At 42.2% G+C, this 19,422-nt stretch overlaps 1 protein-coding gene across 1 annotated transcript in view; it reads left to right on the top strand.

Annotated features, from left to right (window-relative positions):
- The window catches only part of LOC112265072 (NEDD4-binding protein 2-like 2), a 36,743-nt gene extending 19,292 nt beyond the window's left edge, over positions 1-17,451 (top strand). The window contains exons 5-7 of the transcript XR_002955722.2: positions 14,683-14,959; positions 15,391-15,518; positions 17,294-17,451. The gene's annotated coding sequence lies outside the window, so the exon portion shown is untranslated. The remainder of the gene's footprint in view (positions 1-14,682; positions 14,960-15,390; positions 15,519-17,293) is intronic.
- Positions 17,452-19,422: the final 1,971 nt, after the last annotated feature.

Here is a 19,422-nt window from a genome sequence, read left to right as displayed (position 1 = left end):
AATCGTCCATGATTCCTCTGTGGCTAAGTCATGCTTTCTGGTGAAGTATCTTTAATTCTTTTATTTCTGTATAGACCAAAGTAAGTATACTGAACAAAAATATTAACGCAACATTTCAAAACTTTATTATATTACCCTCAGTCTGTTATATCAGGATTTGTAAGATACTGATATAAACGAAAACAGACAGGCCCAGTCTACCAAAGTTAAATGTTTATTCACGGGAACGTTCTGACGTGTACAGTACAAGACCTTCAATTTATAGCGACACACATACTTCCACACCAACCATCAAATCCGCCCGCCAATAGAGCCTAGGGGAGTACGTGAGAATAGTGTCTTCCTACCCTCCCCTAAGATAGGGAGAGACCTGGGACTGGGAAGTTCTCAGTGTCCCACCCAAGGTCTCCCCGGATCTGGCTCAGACAGATAGTCTGTTCTCAAAACACTAGACACATTGTTCCCAAAACGTTGATTCTGACTAAAACCACACACCGTATTATAATATAATCATCGAATGAGTCTAACTCTTACACACATGTATTATAATATAATGATTCAAATTAATTTCATACAATCACATGGTATCAGACCTATGGTTTCAGGACTAACATTCTAATCATTTATTAAAACACATTTCCTTATCATATAGTTTATTTATTTACTGTCCTGTCATGATGGAATGGTCCCCAAGCCTATATCCTAGACGCCCACCTGAGTGACCAATACACTAAGAAGAAGTCCTTATCAAATGTATTTATAAAGCCCTTCTTACATCAGCTGATGTCACAAAGTGCTGTACAGAAACCCAGCCTAAAACCCCAAACAGCAAGCAATGCAGGTGTAGAAGCACATTGGCTAGGAAAAACTCCCTAGAAAGGCCAGAACCTAGGAAGATACCTAGAGAGGAACCAGGCTATGAGGGTTGGCCAGTCCTCTTGCTCTGCCGGGTGGAGATTATAACAGAACATGGCCAAGATGTTCAAATGTTCATAGATGACCAGTAGGGTCAAATAATAATAATCACAGTGGTTGTAGAGGGTGCAACAGGTCAGCACCTCAGGAGAAAATGTCAGTTGGCTTTTCAAAGCCGATCATTCAGAGTATCTCTACCGCTCCTGCTGTCTCTAGAGAGTTGAAAACAGCAGGTCTGAGACAAGGTAGCACGTCCGGTAAAAATGTCAGGGTTCCATAGCCGCAGTCAGAACAGTTAAAACTGGAGCAGCAGCACAACCAGGTGGACTGGGGACAGCAAGGAGTCATCAGTCCAGGGCATGGTCCTAGGGCTCAGGTCCTCAGAGAGGGAGAGAAAAAGAGAGAGAGAAAATAAAAAGGAGAATTAGAGAGAGTGTACTGTATGTAAATTCACACAGGACACCAGATAAGACAGGAGAAATACTCCAGATATATCAGACTGACCCTAGCCCCCCGACACAAACAATTGCAGCATAAATACTGGAGGCTGAGACAGGAGGGGTCAGGAGACACTGTGACCCCATCCGACGATACCCCCGGACAGGGCCAAACAGGCAGGATATAACCCTGCCTTATCTGTTTTATGGACCTAATGTAACTAGCCTATATGCAGCCAAATCTAAAAGATGAATGTGGTCAGAGACCGACTTAAGCAGCACCGCACTCCCTCAAGATTCTGAGCCTGCCTGGAACGGTTGGTCCTACAGAGCCCCCTGATGGGAGGGCATAATATACAAGGGAATTCTCAAAGCTGCTAATGAGAACCTTGACGACCTTGTACCTAGTGGGGATTCTGGTGGGGTGCCCCCACCCAGGCAGTGGCAGTGCTGGCAACACTCACTGCAGTAACCCATGGGGAGAGGGTCACACTCAGACATTCAGAAAGGGGGCATATTATTGAGGCTGCACAGAGATGCTTGAGAATAATTATGATCACAAAGGGGGACCAGCGTGTGGGTGTATCAGGGGAAGGAGGTGTATCTGATCTCCATCACCTAGGACTTGATAATGGTTAATCAAATCTCCCCATTTCCCCCTGTTTTTGCTCAGTTTTGCATGCCTTCTCATACAGCTGCAACTGTTTATGCATAAATCAAGTCCTTTCTTGAGTTGGGCTCTGGGATGGAACATCTGAGTTTATGGTTGTGTGTGTGTGTGTGTGTGTGTGTGTGTGTGTGTTTTCCACAACTGTTGCAAAGGGAGTAAAGATGTCAGGGACTTACAATAATTGTTTGCTAAAATAATAATTGCTTGCCAAAATGTAATTTTTGTAATGGCCATCCTAGTTAAAGGTAACAATCCTTTGCATGAACCACCTACATTATTACAAATGTTAATTATGGAAATTAAGATGAGCAGGATTTTTTATATGTACAGTTGAAGTTGGAAGTTTACATACACTTAGGTTGGGGTCATTAAAACTTAATTTTCAACCACTCCACAAATTTCTTGTTAACAAACTATAGTTTTGGCAAGTCGGTTAGGACATCTACTTTGTGCGTGACACAAGTAATTTTTCCAATAATTGTTTACAGACAGATTATTTCACTTATAATTTACTGTATTACAATTCCAGTGGGTCAGAAGTTTACATGCACTAAGTTGACTGTGCCTTTAAACAGCTTTAGAAAATTCCAGAAAATTATGTAAGAGCTTTAGAAACTTCTGATAGGCTAATTGACATCATTTGAGTCAATTAGAGGTGTACCTGAGGATTCAAGGCCTACCTTCAAACTCAGTGCCTCTTTGCTTGACATCATGGGAAAATCAAAAGAAATCAGCCAAGACCTCGGTAAAGAAATGTGTAGACCTCCACAAGTTTGGTTCATCCTTGGGAGCAATTTCCAGGTGCCTGAAGGTACCACGTTCATCTGTACAAACAATAGTACGCAAGTATAAACACCAAATCAAATCAAATTTATTTGTCACATACACATGGTTAGCAGATGTTAATGCGAGTGTAGCGAAATGCTTGTGCTTCTAGTTCCGACAATGCAGTAATAACCAACGAGTAATCTAACTAACAATTCCAAAACTACTACCTTATACACACAAGTGTAAAGGGATAAAGAATATGTACATAAAGATATATGAATGAGTGATAGTACAGAGCGGCATAGGCAAGATGCAGTAGATGGTATCGAGTACAGTATATACATATGAGATGAGTAATGTAGGGTATGTAAACAAAGTGGCATAGTTTAAAGTGGCTAGTGATACATGTATTACATAAAGATGCAGTAGATGATATAAAGTACAGTATATACGTATACATATGAGATGAATAATGTAGGGTATGTAAACATATTAAGTAGCATTGTTTGAAGTGGCTAGTGATATATTTTACATCAATTCCCATTATTAAAGTGGCTGGAGTTGAGTCAGTGTGTTGGCAGCAGCCACTCAATGTTAGTGGTGACTGTTTAACAGTCTGATGGCCTTGAGATAGAAGCTGTTTTTCAGTCTCTCGGTCCCAGCTTTGATGCACCTGTACTGACCTCGCCTTCTGGATGTTAGCGGGGTGAACAGGCAGTGGCTCGGGTGGTTATTGTCCTTGATGATCTTTATGGCCTTCCTGTGACATCAGGTGGTGTAGGTGTCCTGGAGGGCAGGTAGTTTGCCCCCGGTGATGCGTTGTGCAGACCTCACTACCCTCTGGAGAGCCTTACGGTTGTGGGCAGAGCAGTTGCCGTACCAGGCGGTGATACAGCCCGACAGGATGCTCTCGATTGTGCATCTGTAGAAGTTTGTGAGTGCTTTTGGTGACAAGCCGAATTTCTTCAGCCTCCTGAGGTTGAAGAGGCGCTGCTGCGCCTTCTTCACGATGCTGTCTGTGTGGGTGGACCAATTCAGTCTGTGATGTGTACGCCGAGGAACTTAAAACTTACTATGGGACCACGCAGCCGTCATACCGCTTAGGAAGGAGAGGCGTTCTGTCTCCTAGAAATGAACATACTTTGGTGCAAAAAGTGCAAATCAATCCCAGAACAACAGCAAAGGACCTTGTGAAGATGCAGGAGGAAACAGGTACAAAATTATCTATATCCACAGTAAAACGAGTCCTATATCGACAACCTGAAAGGCCGCTCAGCAAGGAAGAAGCCACTGCTCCAAAACCCCCATAAAAAAGCCAGACTACAGTTTGCAACTGCACATGGGGACTTAGATTGTACTTTTTAGAGAAATGTACTCTGGTCTGATGAAACAAAAATAGAACTGTTTGGCTGTAATGACCATCGTTATGTTTGGAGGAAAAAGGGGGTGGGCTTGCAAGCCGAAGAACACATCCCAATCGTGAAGCACGGGGGTGGCAGTATCATGTTGTGGGGTTGTTTTGCTGCAGGAAGGACTGGTGCCCTTCACAAAATAGATGGCTTCATGAGGTAGGAATATTATGTGGATATATTGAAGCAACATCTCAAGATACCGGTCTGGAAGTTGAAGCTTGGTCGCAAATGGGTCTTCCAAATGGACAATGACCCCAAGCATACTTCCAAAGTTGTGGCAAAATGGCTTAAGGACTACAAAGTCAAGGTATTGGAGTGGCCATCACAAAGCCCTGACCTCAATCCTATAGAACATTTGTGGGCAGAACTGAAAAAGCGTGTGCGAGCAAGGAGGCCAACAAACCTGATTCAGTTACACCAGCTTCTGTCAGGAGAAATGGGCCAAAATTCACCCAACTTATTGTGGAAAGCTTGTGGAAGGCTACCTGAAACTTATGACCCAAGTTAAACAATTTAAAGGCAATGCTACCAAATCCCAGAGGTGGGACCAAGTCATTGTTTTACAAGTCACAAGTGTGTCTCGAGTCTTAGCACTCATGTCCCATGTCAAGACAGGCAAGTCCGAGTCGAGTCTCAAGTCCTAAACTACTATATTTTTAACAAGAGTAATAGTTAGTATATTACATTTACGCAAATCATGAATACTTTTAGGAAATATATTTATTACTTTTCAAATAAACATCATATTTCCATGGAAATACATGGGTAGCCATAAGAGAAAATAAAAACCTCCCAATAGCTATCGACTATCGAGGATCGCTATGGGGCGCAATATGGTGATGTAGGCTTGTACATAATTGCCCAACCACGCTGTGTGCGTGGTTACAGTAGGCTAACATATGTCAATGGTTTTAGGAACAGCAGTAACATCAGGTAGGATTTAGGCTACCAACTGCCTAGCCAGTTGTAGCTCAATCTTGGGTGCAATGATCACGTTCCCGTACTGACTGTGTGTAATTCTCATTGATTAACGTTACGTTAGCCAACATGATACACTAGCAAAGTTATGAAGGATATAGCTGTTGGCTATATTAGCCATGATTTACTGTTCTTTGTGCAGCTTCAAATGTCTAACAAAGTTGGAAGTTGTTGCGCCTCCGTCTGTCATTTTCTCCCTGCATGTTTTGCAAGTTGCAATCCGTTTTTTTGTTGATACAGCGTAGTCTTTATATCCGAAAATAATAATTTGGGGTATCACCTTTCCAAGGGCTCCATCTGAATTCGCCGGCCGATGTTCCTCTGCACTGCCAAGTGCAACTTTTCCTCAGCTAGCACAATTTGATTGGCTGCTGTCCGATTCAAACTATAATCCTTTAAATGAAGAGTTGAGGCACTGCACACTTTTTTAAATAACATAACTTTTAATATTTGGGCTTGGGGAGGGTATCAAGTCAGTCCGAGTCAAAGGGCTTAAGTCCAAGTTAAGTCACGAGTCATTGGTGTTAAAGTCAAAGTCAAGTTGCAAGTCATCATATTTGTGACTTGAGTCCACACCTCTGCCAAATACTAATTGAGTGTATTTAAACTTCTGACCCACTGGGAATGTGATGAAAGAAATAAAAGCTGAAAGAAATAATTGTCTATGCTATTATTCTGACATTTTACATTCTTAAAATAATGTGGTGATCCTACCTGACCTAAAACAGTGAATTTTTATTTGAATTAAATGTCAGGAATTGTGAAACTGAGTTTAAATGTATTTGGCTAAGGTGTATGTAAACTTCTGACTTCAACTGTAGGTCTAAAATGTTTTCCCTGTTAAAATAATGGTTAAATAAATAAATAGAGGCCTACCAAGTGGCTCTGTGGTCTAAGGCACTGCATCACAGTGCTTGAGGTGTCACTTCAGACCCAGGTTCGATCCCAGGCTGTGTCACAACTGGCCATGACCGGGAGTCCCATAGGGTGGCGCACAAATGGCCCAGCGTCGTCCGGGTAGGGGAGGGTTTGGCCCAGGGGGGCTTGACTTGGCACATTGTGCTCTAGCAACACCTTGTGGTAGACCGGGCGCCTGCAGGCTGACCCCGGTCATCAGTTGAACGGTGTTTCCTCCAATAACACATTTGTGCAGCTGGCTTCCGGGTTAAACGGGCTGGTGTTACGATTTGGCGGATCATGTTATTTAAAAAAGAAATAGTATCATGCTGTCAAAGTTGACCTCTGGTTCTCCTTCTCAAACTGAACAGAACATAGGCTAGTCTGCACCCAAGATTTTTGTATTTTTTGTGGGGACTAGCCCTAATCAAAATGTATTTTCAGAAGAAACCTTTGACTCTCCATACCGCACAGCCATTGGTTTAGCAGCACACAAAAACGTTTTTGATCAACAAGAGGCCTGGCCTGCTCCATTGCAGTCTGTAATGCAGCCTAGTTTTATTCCCACCTACCCAGCAGCCATCTTAGAAATATAACGTTGCTCTGTGCTTCTCAGACCACACTAAATAGCCTTTGCATTTGCATTTGATATTTCGCGTCCTCTCACAAACATCCTCTCACTGTCAACTGCGTTTATTTTCAGCAAACTTAACATGTGTAAATATTTGAATGAACATAACACGATTCAACAACTGAGATTTAAACTGAACAAGTTCCACAGACATGTGACTAACAGAAATTGAATAATGTGTCTCTGAACAAAGGCGGGGTCAAAATTAAAAGTAACAGTCAGTATGTGGTGTGGCCACCAGCTGCATTAAGTACTGCAGTGCATCTCCTCCTCATGGACTGCACCAGATTTTCCAGTTCTTGCTGTGAGATGTTACCCCACTCTTCCATCAAGGCACCTGCAAGTTCCCGGACATTTCTGGAGGAAACGGCCCTAGCCCTCACCCTCCGATCCAACAGGTCCCAGACGTGCTCAATGGGATTGAGATCCGGGCTCTTAGCTGGCCATGGCAGAATACTGACATTCATGTCTTGCAGGAAATCACACACAGAACGAGCAGTATGGCTGGTGGCATTGTCATGCTGGAGGGTCGTGTCAGGATGAGCCTGCAGGAAGGGTACCACATGAGGGAGGAGGATGTCTTCCCTGTAAATTACAGCGTTGAGATTGAGCTTGTTGTCATTGCAGGCAGTCCGATGATACTGTGACACACCACCCCAGACCATGACGGACACTCCACCTCCGATCCCACTCCAGTGTACAGGCCTCGGTGTAACGCTAATTCCATCGACGATAAACGTGAATCCGACCATCACCCCATGTCAGACAAAACCGCGACTCGTCAGTGAAGAACACTTTTTGCCAGTCCTGTCTGGTCCAGCGACGGTGGGTTTGTGCCTATAGGCGACGTTGTTGCCAGTGATGTCTGGTGAGGACCTGCCTTACAACAGGCCTCCAAGCCCTAAGTCCAACCTCTCTCAGCCTATTTCGGACAGTCTGAGCGTTCCTGGTGTAACTCGGCAGTTGTTGTTGCCATCCTGTGCCTGTCCCGCAGGTGTGATGTTCGGATGTACCGATCCTGTGCTGGTGTTGTTACACGTGGTCTGCTGTCCGTCCTGTCTGTCTTAGGTTTAGGTCGACCGACTATGATTTTTCAACGCCAATACCGATTTGTTGGAGGATCCCAAACAAATTGTCTGATTATTCGGACATTTTTTAAAATATATTTTTTTTTATATATATATATATATATATATATATATATATATATTTTTTTTTTACATTTGTAATAATGACAATTACAACAATACTGAATGAACACTATTATTTTAACTTAATATGATTCACAAATAAAAACAATTTAGTCTCAAATAAATAATGAAACATGTTCAATTTGGTTTAAATCATGCAAAAACACAGTGTTGGAGAAGAAAGTAAAAGTGCAATATGTGCCATGTAAAAAAGCTAACATTTAAGAACCTTGCTCAGAACATGAGAACATATAAAAGCTGGTGGCTTCTTTTTTATCATGAGTCTTCAATATTCCCAGTTAAGAAGTTTTAGGTTGTAGTTATTATAGGACTGTTTCTCTATACCATTTGTATTTCATATACCTTTTTACTATTGGATGTTCTTATAGGCACTATAGTATTGCCAGCCTAATCTCGGGAATTGATTGGCTTGAAGTCATAAACAGCTCTGTGCTTCAAGCATTGTGAAGAGCTGCTGGCAAACGCAGGAAAGTGCTGTTTGAATGAACGCTTACGAGCCTGCTGCTGCCTACCACCGCTCAGTCAGACTGCTCTATCAAATATCAAATGATGGACTTAATTATAATATAATAAACACACAGAAATATGAGCCTTAGGTAATTAATATGTTCAAATCCGGAAACTATCATTTTGAAAAGAAAACGTTTATTCTTTCAGGGAAATACGGAACCGTTCCGTATTTTATCGAACGGGTTGCATCCATAAGTCTAATTATTGCTGTTACATTGCACAACCTTCAATGTTATGTCATACTTATGTAAAATTCTGGCTAAATAATTAGTCTTTGTTAGGAAGAAATGGTCTTCACACAGTTCACAACGAGCCAGGCAGCCCAAACTGCTGCATATACCCTGACTCTACTTTCACAGATCGCAAGAGAAGTGACACCATTTTCTTAGTTAATATTGCCTGCTAACATTAATTACTTTTAACTAAATATGCAGGTTTAAAAATATACTTGTGTATTGATTTTAAGAAAGATATTGATGTTTATGGTTAGGTACATTAGTGCAATGGCAGTGCTTTTTTTTGCGAACGCGCTTGTTAAATCATCACCCGTTTGGCAAAGTAGGCTGTGATTCGATGATAAATTAACAGGCACCGCATTGATTATTTGCAAAGCAGGACAAGCTAGTTAAACTAGTAATATCATCAACCATATGTCGTCAACCAGTGATTATGTTAAGATGGATTGTTTTTAATAAGATAAGTTTATTGCTAGCTAGCAACTTACCTTGGCTCCTTGCTGCACTCGCTAACAGGTGGTCAGCCTGCCACGCAGTCTCCTCGTGGAGTGCAATGTAATCGGCCTTATTTGCCGTCCAAAAATGCCGATTACCGATTTTTGTTATGAAAACTTGAAATCGGCCCTAATTAATCGGTCGACTTCTAGTCTTAGGCGTCTCACAGTACGGACATTGCAATTTATTGCCCTGGCCACATCTGCAGTCATCATGCCTAAGGCACGTTCACGCAGATGAGCCGGGACAATGGGCATCTTTCTTTTGGTGCTTTTCAGAGTCAGTAGAAAGGCCTCTTTTTAGTGTCCTAACTTTTCACAACTGTGACCTTAATTGCCTACCATCTGTAAGCTGTTAGTGTCTTAACGATCGTTCCACTGGTGCATGGTCATTAATTGTTTATGGTTCATTGAACAAGCATGGGTAACAGTTTTTAAACCCTTTACAATGAAGATCTGTGAAGTGAATTGGATTTTTATGAATTATCTTTGAAAGACAGGGTCCTGAAAAAGGGACGTTTCTTTTTTGCCGAGTTTATATATCCTAATAAGCAACTAATTCTAAAACACTTAGAAATATAGAAATGTAATAAATTACAAATAACATGACCCTCTCCTGGACTAGATAAAAAATATATACAGTTGAAGTCGGACGTTTACATACATTTAGGTTGGAGTCATTAAAACTCATTTTTCAACCACTCCACAAATTTATTGTTGACAAACTATAGTTTTGGCAAGTTGGTTAAGAAGTTTACATACACCCTAGCCAACTTCATTTAAACTCATATTTTCACAATTCTTGACATTTAATCCTCGTAAAAATGTCCCTGTCTTCAGTTAGAATCACCATTTTATTTTAAGAATGAAATGTCAGAATAATAGTAGAGAGAATGATTTAATTCAGCTTTTATTTATTTCATCACATTTCCAGTGGATCATAAGTTTACATACACTCAATTATTATTTGGTAGCATTGCCTTTAAATTGTTTAACTTGGGTCAAACCTTTCAGGTAGCCATCCACACTCTTGCCACAACAGGTTGGGTGAATTTTGGCCCATTCCTCCTGACAGAAGCTGGTGTAACTGAGTCAGGTTTGTAGGCCTCCTTGCTCGCACACGCTTTTTCAGTTCTGCCCGCAAATTTTCTATAGGTTTGAGGTCAGGGCTTTGTGATGGCCACTCCAATACCTTGACTTTGTAGTCCTTAAGCCATTTGCCATCCAGATAATGTTCCTACCTCATGATGCCATCTATTTTGTGAAGTTTACCAGTCCCTTCTGCAGCAAAGCAACCCCACATCATGATGCTGCCACTCCCGTGCTTCACGGTTGGGATGGTGTTCTTCAGCTTGCAAGCCTCACCCTTTTTCCTCCAAACATAACGATGGTCATTATGGCCAAACAGTTCTATTTTTGTTTCATCAGACCAGAGTACATTTCTCCAAAAAGTACAATCTTTGTCCCCATGTGCAGTTGCAAACAATAGTCTGGCTTTTTTATGGGGGTTTTGGAGCAGTGGCTTCTTCCTTGCTGAGCGGTCTTTCAGGTTATGTCGATATAGGATTTGTTTTAATGTGGATATAGAGACTTTTGTATCCTGTTTCCTCCAGCATCTTTACAAGGTCCTTTGCTGCTGTTTTTGGATTGATTTGGACATTTCGCACGAAAGTACGTTCATCTCTAGGAGACAGAACGCGTCTCCTTCCTGAGCGGTATGACGGCTGCGTGGTTCCATGGTGTTTACACGTGCGTACTATTTTTTTTGTACAGATGAATGTGGTACCTTCAATTGCTCCCAAGGATGAACCAGACTTGTGGAGGTCTACAAATGTTTTTCTGAGATCTTGGCTGATTTCTTTTGATTTTCCCATGATGGTCAAGCAAAGAGGCACAGAGGCAGTTTGAAGGTATTCCTTGAAATACATCCTCAGGTACACCTTCAATTGACTCAAATGATGTCAATTAGCTTATCAGAAGCTTCTAAAGCCATGACATAATTTTCTGGAATTTTCCAAGCTGTTTAAAGGCACAGTCAATTTAGTGTACAGTGGGGCAAAAAAGTATTCAGTAGTCAGCCACCAATTGTGCAGGTTCTCCCACTTAAAAAGATGAGAGAGGCCTGTAATTTTAATCATAGGTACACTTCAACTATGGCAGACAAAATGAGAAAGAAAAATCCAGAAAATCACATGTGAAATTCATAGATTAGGGGCTAATTAATGTATTTCAAATCTACTTATTTCATTTAAATGCACCATAACTCATTGAAATTGTGGCATGTTGCGTTTATATTTTTGTGCAGTATACAGTGGCAAGAAAAAGTATGTGAACCCTTTGGAATTACCTGGAATTCTGCTTAAATTGTTCATTAAATTTGATCTGATCTTCATCTAAGTCACAACAACAGACAAACACAGTTTGCTTAATTAAACTAATAACACACAAACAATTTTATGTTTTCATGTCTTTATTGAACACACCGTGTAAACATTCACAGTGCAGGGTGGGAAAAGTATGTGAACCCTTGGTTTTAATAACAGGTTGACCCTCCTTTGGCAGCAATAACCTCAACCAAACATTTTCTGTAGTAGGGGCTCAGACCTGCACAATGGTCAGGAGGACCATTTTTTGGACCATTCCTCTTTACAAAATTGTTTCAGTTCAGCAATATTCATGGGATGTCTGGTGTGAACTGCTCTCTTGAGGTCATGCCACAGACTCTTAATCGGGTTGAGGTGAGGACTCTGACTGGGTCACTCCAGAAGGTTTTTTTTCTTCTGTTGAAGCCATTCTGTTGTTGATTTACTTCTGTGTTTTGGGTCGTTGTCCTGTTGCATCCGCCAACTTCTGTTGAGCTTCAAGTGGTGGACAGATAGCCTTACATACTCCTGCATAAAGTCTTGATAAACTTGGGAATTCCTTTTTCCGTCGATGATAGCAAGCTGTCCAGGCCCTGAGGCAGCAAAGCAGCTCCAAACCATGATGCTCCCTTCACCATACTTTACAGTTGGGATGAGGTTTTGATGTTGGTATGCTGTGCCTTTTTTTCTCCACACATAATGTTGTGTGTTCCTTCCAAACAACTCAACTTTAGTTTAATCTGTCTACAGAATATTTTGCCAGTAGCGCTGTGTAACATCCAGATGCTCTTTTGCGAACTTCAGACGTGCAGCAATGTTTTTTTGGACAGCAGTGGCATCTTCCGTGGTGTCCTCCCATGAACACCATTCTTGTTTAGTGTTTTACGTATTGTAGACTCGTCAACAGAGATGTTAGCATGTTCCAGAGATTTATGTAAGTCTTTAGGTGACACTCTAGCATTCTTCTTAACCTCTTTGAGCATTCTGCGCTGTGCTCTTTCAGTCATCTTTGCAGGATGGCCACTCCTAGGGAGAGTAGCAACAGTGCTGAAATTTCTCCATGTATAGACACTTTGTCTTACCATGGACTGATGAACATCAAGGCTTTTAGAGATACTTTTGTAACCCTTTCCAGCTTTATGCAAGTCAACAATTCTTTAATATTTGGTCTTCTGAGATCTCTTATGTTCGAGGCATGGTTCACATCAGGCAATGCTTCTTGTGAATAGATAACTCCAATTTTGTGAGTGATTTTTATAGGGCAGGCCAGTCTGATCCAACATCTCCAATCTCATCTCAATGATTGTACTCCAGGTTAGCTGACTCCTGACTCCAATTCATTTTGGAGAAGTCATTAGCCTAGGGGTTCACATACTTTTTCCAACCTACACTGTGAATGTTTAAATGTTGTATTCAATATAGACAAGAAAAATACAATAATTTGTGTGTTGTTAGTTTAAGTTTGTCTATTGTTGTGACTTGGATGAAGATAAGATCTATTTTATGACCAAAAAAATAAATAATCGAGGAATCCAGATAATTCCTGTAACGGCATTCAGAGGTGGAAGAAGGATCGGACCAAAGCGCAGCGTGGTAAGTGTTCATGATGATTTATTCAAAACGACCTGAACACTAAAATACAAAACAATAAACGATGTGAACAAAATGAAAACCGAAACAGTACTGTGTGGCCCAAACACTCACACAGAAACAAACACCCACAAACCAAAAGTGAAACCCAGGCTATCTAAGTATGATTCTCAATCAGAGACAACTAACGACACCTGCCTCTGATTGAGAACCATACTAGGCCGAACACAAAAACCAACATAGAAAAACAAACAGACTGCCCACCCGAACTCACGCCCTGACCATACTAAAACAAAGAATAAAATAACAGAACTATGGTCAGAACGTGACAATTCCAAAGGGTTCACATACTTTTTCTTGCCACTTTAAGTGCCACTAACTCAGAGTGCTGGGTTTTTCTTTTACTCAATTTTTCGGGAGACAACATGGTTGTCCAACACACGGTCTAATTGTATGGATCAGCCATTTACCCAAATTGTTTGTCAGAGCCTCCGTATTCGGTGGCACGAGTTTGTAATTGAGATGTGGTGTTCTGCACCAGTCTAAGAAAAACAAGCTGCCATGTTTGTCACCAGGCTGTATACTTCAAAAAACCTTGTCATTGGAGTGAATCACATCTGAACTGAATAGATGAATGGGGGAATGTCCTGCCAAGGAATGGAGTGATGCGTGAATAAAAGATTATGGCTGTATATGTAGGTGGAGGGAGTGGGAAGTCAGATGGATGTCGCTACTAGATGCCTAACTAAAAGATTATAGCTGTATACGTAGGTGGAGGGAGTGGGAAGTCAGATGGATGTCGCTACTAGATGCCTAAATAAAAGATTATAGCTGTATATGTAGGTGGAGGGAGTGGGAAGTCAGATGGATGTCGCTACTAGATGAGTAAATAAAAGATTATAGCTGTATACATAGGTGGGGGGAGTGGGAAGTCAGATGGATGTCGCTACTAGATGCCTAACTAAAAGATTATAGCTGTATATGTAGGTGGAGGGAGTGGAAAGTCAGATGGATGTCGCTACTAGATGCATAAATAAAATATTATAGCTGTATACGTAGGTGGAGGGAGTGGGAAGTCAGATGGATGTCGCTACTAGATGCCTAAATAAAAGATTATAGCTGTATACGTAGGTGGGGGGAGTGGGAAGTCAGATGGATGTCGCTACTAGATGCATAAATAAAATATTATAGCTGTATACGTAGGTGGAGGGAGTGGGAAGTCAGATGGATGTCGCTACTTGTCAATCTTTCCACTTTGCCTTGAGAGGACAGGTGTATATATTATAGTCTGTAGCAGGTGTTGTTTTAGCTACATTTACACTGCAGGTACAGTATGATGCAGCCATGTTCCAGGAGAGCTACAGAAAAAAGGGTCAAATCCGCTCACTGCTGCTTCCACAAAAGAGAGCAGGAATGTTACTTTTTTCATATAGTTACTCAGTAAGAAACCACTGGCAGTTTGGGAACCACTGGCTTAGACCACCCCCAGACCACATCTACAGTTAATTGTCTTTTTTTTGTCCAGTCCCTGTGTCAAGGCAAACACGCTTAATAAAACACTATCTCTTAGTGTCCCAGGATCGACAGTGCCGAGGTTGGACCACCGTGAGAACGAGGATATCACAGTCATGAAGAGTCTGGCTGCACAGGACGACGACAGCAAGCCCTGCAGGTGACGCAAACGACGGACAGCCGCTTCCAGCCAGGACGACAAGGCAGGCCAGGAGGCCAAGCCCAAACGTGGGGGAGGAGCCGTGGGCCAAGGCCAATGCCGCAGACACCACCCTGGAGACGAAAGACGAACAGAACAATCCTCCCAAAAGAGGTCGCAGGAGACGGCCCCCAAGGTACCATTTTGTTTTTTGACCCCGGTTGCCTTATTTTAATGGGGAAGTTCAGGATTTTACAACTTAATTTTTAGTGGCCCATAGACAAATACAGTGTGAGGAACCATCAATATCAAGTTGTAAAATCCTGAACTTACCGCTTAATGGTTGCTATCCAACTTATCTTCAACACAGCTCACATAATTTATCAGATCTCACAATACTCAGAGAAGTGTTTATACAGACCATCTTTATAGCGCCACTGCTATAAAGATGGTCTGGAACGCAACCAATGTTTACAACAAGACTGTGGGTCTTGTTGCGGTTGTTTGATCTGTTCTTGTACTTAATACTTTTACTCTATAAAGTGTTCTTGGAAGTTAGTTGTAATAAAATGTATTATTATGATCAATATTGAGGCTGCTGTGCATAATAATGACACACTTACCAAGGGCATGAGGGGCCGGAAGAAGGCTGCTTGTCAAGCTGAGGAGGAAGAGGAGCAGGGGGAGGAGGAAGATGGCAGCAGATGGAGATGTCTCAGAGCCAGGAAGAGGATGAGAGCAAGACCACAACCAAAGTAAGTAGTCCCCTCACTCACCTCTGCCTCCCCCTCACACACACTCTCCACCCCTCACCTACCTCCCCCTTGACCTCCAGTCCCCACCTCCACCTCTTCACCTGACCCTACACTCCCTCACCCACCCCTCTCCTCTCAGCCCCCTCCCCACCTCGTCACCCTCCTTCACATACTCCTCCACCCCTTGACCCGCCTCTCTCAATTCTCACCCACCTCAATGTGCCATCTCTCAGCTGTGCTGGTAAAGTCTTTATATACAGGACCAGTCAAAAGTTTCGAACACCTGCTAATTCCAGGGGTTTTCTTTATTTCTACTATTTTCTACATTGTAGAATAATAGTGAAGACATCAACACTATGAAATACATATGGAATCATGTAGTAACCAAAAAAGTGTTGAACAAATCAAAATCTATTTTAGATTTTAGATTCTTCAAAGAAAGCCACCCTTTTCCTTGATGACAGCTTTGCACACTCTTGGCATTCTCTCAACCAGCTTCATGAGGTAGTCACCTGGAATGCATTTCAATTAACAAGTGTGCCATGTTAAAAGTTAGTTTGTGGAATTTCGTTCCTTCTTAATGCGTTTGAGCCAATCAGTTGTGTTGTGACAAGGTAGGTGTGGTATGCAGAAGACCAAGTCCAGACTAAGTCCATATTATGGCAAGAACAGCTCAAATAAGCAAAGAGAAATGACAGTCTATCATTACTTTTAAGACATGAAGGTCAGTCAATCTGGAAAATTTCAAGAACTTTTGAAGTTTCTTCAAGCGCAGTCGTAAAAAAAAAAATCAAGCGCTATGATGAAATTGGCTCTCATGAGGACCGCCACAGGAAAGGAAGACCCAAAGTTTATTTTGCTGCAGAGGATAAGTTCATCAGATTGCAGCCCAAATAAATACTTCACAGAGTTAAAGTAACAGACACATCTCAACATCAACTGTTCAGAGGAGACTGCGTGAATCAGGCCTTCATGGTCGATTTGTTGCAAAGAAACCACTACTAAAGGACACCAATAGGAAGAAGAGACTTGCTTATGCCAAGAAACATGAGCAATGGACATTAGACCGGTGGAAATCTGTCCTTTGGTCTGATGAGTCCAAATTGGAGATGTTTGGTCCTAAACACTGTGTCTTTGTGAGATGCAGAATGGGTGAACGGATGATCTCCACATGTGTGGTTTCCACTGTGAAGCATGGAGGAGGAGGTGTGATGGTCTGGGGGTGCTTTGCTAGTGACACTGTCTGTGATTTATTTAGAATTCAAGGCACACTTAACCAGCATGGCTACCACAGCATTCTCCAGCGATATGCCATCCCTTCTGGTTTGCGCTATCATTTGTTTTTCAACAGGACAGTGACCCAACACACCTCCAGGCTGTGTAAGGTCTATTTGACCAAGGAGAGTGATGGAGTGCTGCATCATATGACCTGGCCTCCAGAGTGAAGGAAAAGCAGCCATCAACGTATGTGGCAACTCCTGCAAGACTGTTGGAAAAGCATTCCTCATGAAGCTGGTTGAGAGAATGTTAGTGTGCACAGCTGTCATCGAGGTAAAGCGTGGTTACTTTGAAGAATCTAAAATATTAAATATATTTTGATTTGTTTAACACCTTTTTTGGTTATTACATGATTCCATATGTGTTATTTACTAGTGTTGATGCTTCACTATTATAAGGAAAAACCCTTGAATGAGTAGGTTCGTCCGAACTTTTGACTGGAACTGTATGTCTAGTTGGCTTTCTAACCAGGACCTCCATGCTGTTGTTGTGCCCAGGTGCGACGGAAGATGGGCAGGAGAAGATGAGACAGAGATCATGTTTTTTTCTCCAAGGTCAGGGGGCCCGTGACCACGAGGACAAGAACAAGAACAGATGGAGAGGAGCTGTACATCGATCACCTAGGCGATTTGCATTTTATTGTGCCTCTGCAGATGATGAAAAAAAACGACAAGTGACAAATCCAAGATTAAATCAAGTATTTGGTCCATTTTGCTGCCCAGCATTGTTTTATTAGTGTTTTGAGACGGAGAAAGGAGTATTAAATAGATAAGAATACAATTAACTAATTGCAATTTCCTCATACATTTTTCCAGTCTGTTTAATTAATCAAATATTCTATAGGAAATATGTGTTTCCTTTGTATTCCTCCGTGGAATTGGTCCTTCTGCATAGTGGCTGCTTCGCAAACAACAGGTGTTGACGAACAGTGAAATGCTTACTGATGGGGCCTTTTCTAACAATTCATAGTTAATGAAAAAAATAAAAAATAGTGACATGAGGAATAAATACATAGTGAATAACGAGTAAAACTAAGAACAATAACAAGAGAAAATAACATGGCTATACCCTGGGGTACGAGGTAATTGAAGTATCTATACAAAGATATAAACACAACATGTAAAGTGCTGTTCCCGTGTTTCATGATCTGAAATAAAGGAGTATTTCTAACTAATAAAGCCCTTTTGTGGGGAAAGATTAATTCTGATTTGCTGGGCCTGGCTCCCCAGTAGGTGTGCCTGGCTCCCCAGTAGGTGGGCCTGGCTCCCCAGTAGGTGTGCCTGGCTCCCCAGTAGGTGGGCCTGGCTCCCCAGTAGGTGTGCCTGGCTCCCCAGTAGGTGTGCCTGGCTCCCCAGTAGGTGGGCCTGGCTCCCCAGTAGGTGGGCCTGGCTCCCCAGTAGGTGGGCCTGGCTCCCCAGTAGGTGGGCCTGGCTCCCCAGTAGGTGGGCCTGGCTCCCCAGTAGGTGGGCCTGGCTCCCCAGTAGGTGGGCCTGGCTCCCCAGTAGGTGGGCCTGGCTCCCCAGTGGCTGGGCCTGGCTCCCCAGTGGCTGGGCCTGGCTCCCCAGTGGGTGGGCCAATGCCCTCTCTGGCCTACCCATGGCTGCGCCCCTGCCCAGTCATGTGAAATACAAACATTAGGGCCTAATTTATTTATTTCAGTTGACTGATCTCCTTATATGAAATGTAACTCAGAGAAGTCTTTGAAATTGTTGCATGTTCTGTTTATATTTTTGTTGAAATATCAAACGGGGATTAGGCAACAATTTATTTATTTAGTTGACTGATCAAATCAAATCAAATCAAATCAAGATTTTCTTTGAAATTGTTGCAGATGTTCTGTTTAGCGAAATTTTGTTCCGTAAAAAAACAAAAAACTCAGTAGGGGTACGGGGACTAGGCAACAAGATAGATAATAGACAGTAGCAGCAGCGTATGTGTGTGCATGTTATGTGTGGGTGGGTGTACTGTGTGTGCGTGTGTAGAGTCAGTGCAAGAGAGTTAGTGCAAAAAAGGGTCAATGCAGGTAGTCCGGGTAACCTTTTTGATTAGCTACTTAGCATTGGTGGTAGAAGCTGTTCAGGGACCTGTTGGTTAAGACTTGATGCACAGGAACTGCTTGCTGTGCGGTAGCAGAGAGAACAGTCTATGACTTGGGTGGTGCTGTAGTGACCTTTTCACAACTGTGTGTGGACCATAATAATTCCTTAGTGATGTGGACATCAAGGAACTTTAAGCTCTCGACGTGGATGGGGGCTTGCTTGCCGCTCCGTTTCCTGTAGTCCACGACCAGCTCCTTTGTTTTGCTGAGGTTGAGGGAGAGGTTGTTGTCCTGGCACCATGCTGCCAGGTCTCTGTCAAAAGTAGTGCACTAAATTAGGGTGTGTTTGTCAAAAGTAGTGCAATATACACTGAGTATACAAAACATTAAGCACATTTGCTCTTTTCATGACATAGACTGGCCAGGTGAAAGCTATGATCCCTTATTGATGTCACTTGTTAAATCCACTTCAATTAGTGTAGTTGTGGAGGAGACCGGTTAAATAAGGATTTTTAAGTCTTGAGACGATTGAGATAGGGATTGTGTTTGCCATTCAGAGGTTGAAGACAAAAAATGTCCATTTGTCCT

Source organism: Oncorhynchus tshawytscha, linkage group LG13 (assembly GCF_018296145.1).
Source record: "Oncorhynchus tshawytscha isolate Ot180627B linkage group LG13, Otsh_v2.0, whole genome shotgun sequence".
NCBI classification, from domain to species: domain Eukaryota; kingdom Metazoa; phylum Chordata; class Actinopteri; order Salmoniformes; family Salmonidae; genus Oncorhynchus; species Oncorhynchus tshawytscha.
This window is presented reverse-complemented; position numbering and strand designations above follow the sequence as displayed.